The sequence below is a fragment of the Erythrolamprus reginae genome, chromosome Z (assembly GCF_031021105.1).
Source record: "Erythrolamprus reginae isolate rEryReg1 chromosome Z, rEryReg1.hap1, whole genome shotgun sequence".
NCBI classification, from domain to species: domain Eukaryota; kingdom Metazoa; phylum Chordata; class Lepidosauria; order Squamata; family Dipsadidae; genus Erythrolamprus; species Erythrolamprus reginae.
The window spans coordinates 127323742-127326863 of NC_091963.1; positions in this window are offsets into that span (position 1 = coordinate 127323742).

Sequence of the window (3122 nt, forward strand, 5' to 3'; positions counted from 1 at the left end):
CTTCTTCATTTGCATCCTTTTATGTAAGCCCCGCCCACTGTCCCTCGTTTGCATAATCTCTGCACCGCAGTTCGGTACGCGCGGTTGTCCTCTGCGTTGCGTAATACTATAGGATGTAGAGATGCAGGCCACACCTATTCTATTTTGAGAACCTATCAACTGTCCAGGAGAAAGAAACTATAGCGTTCTATTATTAGCATAACCCAGGGCCCGCCTCACATCGGTGCTCGCTCTTAATAAGCGTCAGATTTTTGCATAAGCATTGAAACACGCCCTCAATCTCCTCCCAGATAGGACTTTGATTGGGTATTGCGGCTCGAACCGAAGATAGCCCGAAACGGGCAAAAGACGCCCTCCAAAGGCTGAAGGGTGTGTAAGGTTAAAGTCGCATGATTCCAAATCCTAATTAATCGGAAATTACTGCACACTAGTCTGTTAAGCCTAAACGGCTCAACCGTCATACATTTTCTTGGAGGAGAACTATTTTATAGGGTCTTAATAATTATTATGTGGACTTCAGTAAGGCATTTGATAGAGTAGACCATAGCCTACTACTACACAAAGAAGAAAAATAGCAACATCGCCAGATGCATTCAAAACTGGCTGACCACCCACACTCAATCTGTAGTCCTCAATTGAACTGCATTCGCATGGAGGGAAGTATGTATTGGGGTACACCAAGGCTCTGTTTTAGGCACAGTACTCTTCAATATTTTCATCAATGACTTGGACAAGAGGATAGATGGGGAAATCATCAAATTTGCAGATGACACCAAGCTAACAGGAATAGCCAACACTCTGGACGATAGGCAGAAGGATCTTTAGGCAAGAAAAACAAAATGCACAGGTACACTGTATGTGGTAACTTGCTCGACAGTAGTAACTGTGAGAGGGATCTTGGAGTCCTAGTGGACAATCACTTAAATATGAGCCAGCAGTGTGCAGCAGCTGCCAAAAAAGCCAACACAGTTCTAGGCTGCATAAAGAGAGCGATAGAATCAAAATCATGTGAAGTGTTAATACCACTTTATAAGACCTTGGTAAGACCACACTTGGAATAGTTTTGGTTGCCACAATGTGACAAAAATATGGAGACTCTAGAAAGAGTGCAAAGAACAACAACAAAGATAATTGGGAACTGGAGGTTAAAACATACGAAAAATGGTTGCAGGAACTGGTCATGTCTAGTTTAATGAAAAGAAGGACTAGAGGAGACATGATACCAGTGTTCCAATATCTCAGGGGTTGCCGCAAAGAAGTGGACATGAAGCTATTCTCCAAAACGCCTGAAGATAGAACAAGAAGCAATGGATGGAAACTAATCAAGGAGAAAAGCAACTTGGAACTAAAGAGAAATTTCCTGACAGAACAATTAACCAGTAGAACAGCTTGCCTCCAGAAGTTGTGAATGCTCCAACATTGGAGGTCTTAAAGAAGATGTTGGATAACCATTTGTGGTGAAGGTTTTCCTGCCTAAGCAGAGAGTTGGACTAGAAGATCTCCAAGGTCTCTTTCAACTCTGTTATTCCATTGTATTACGGTATTTTATATCATATTTGTATTAAAATATACACAAGTGGTCCTCTACTTACAACCACAATGTGTCCCAAAATATATGTTGTTAAGTTAAACATTTGATAAGTGAGTTTTGCCTCATTTTACAACCTTCTTGCCACTGTTTAGTGAATTCCATTTGTTAAGTTAGTAATTTAATTGTTAAGTGAATCTGGCTTCCCCATTGACTTTGCTTGTCAGAAATTTGCAAAAAAGCTAACCACAAAATCCTGAGAAACTTCAACCACCATTAATATGAGTTAGCTGCCAAGGATTTGAATTTTTATCACATGACCATGGAGATGCCACAGCAGTTGTTAAGTGCATAAAACAGTTATAAGTCACTTTTTTGTGCTGTTATGACTTTGAATAGACACTAAACAAACTGTATGTCAAGGATATCTCTACAATACTACAGTATATGAAGTGCATCATCATCATCATCATCATCATCATTATTCTTACGCAATAAATGAGATTTATATGCTGGATTTCATATTACAATATCACAAGTCGAATACTCCCCAAGTGTCTAGGACTGTGTAATGAATTTTCATATGATGCACACAGATCCAAGTATGGTGGCCTTTTGGAACGGATAGATCATGACTTTGTCAATGTTTATTGTTTTCGAAGAGGGGCATGGTCAAACATAACTATATATATAGATTACATTGGGATTAACAGTGATAAGAAAAGGAGAGGTTTTGCACAGAGACACAAGATTTGGCAACCTAAAAAGGGAATTAAAATTTTTAAGAGAAAGGCACTTAGGGGGTGAGATTGAGATATACAGGAAGAAAATTTATAAGAAAGAGAAGGAGAAGGGAGAAATAAAAAGGGAGTACAAAATGACAAGAAAGAAAGAAATAGAGATTAGAAAAGAGGAAATGAAGTTTGAATATGGGTGAAATAAATGAGGATAATGCATTTTTCTTTCCTTCTCCTTTTTAAAAATTATATTGATATTTTTTAGTATTATCAGTAGTATTAGAGGCATGGAAATTGGTATATTTGTTAATGTTTATGTGAACTTAGAGGAAGTAAAACAAGTATATTGAATGAAATTTATTAATGGGATATAAATTGTTATAAACTTGTTCACTAATTACACATGGAATTGTTAAACACATATGATATTAGAGGTAAATTTGATTATAACTAAATACAATGTTTGAAATGTTAAAAGAAGAAGAATGATTGGGATTTGATTATTATGTAATAATTAGCTTTTTAGTTTTAATTTTGAATTATTATGGGTTTTGTAAAATTAGTTAATGAACTAACTTATTAAAACAAACGCTTGTTAGATATTGGTATGAATAAGAGAAAGAAATATAGGTAAAATGAATAAGATGAATGGAATGTATAAAAGGATATAAATTGTGATAATTGATTAAGTTTTAATTTAATAAATACCTCTAGCGTATTAGAAGAATGATTGATTATAATTACAATGGTATGAGATGTATTAACATATGAAATTTGAGTGATTGTTACCTGGATTAGGATGAAAAGAACTGGATTAGATTGGAATTAAGATTTTATGAATATATTTTATACCACCA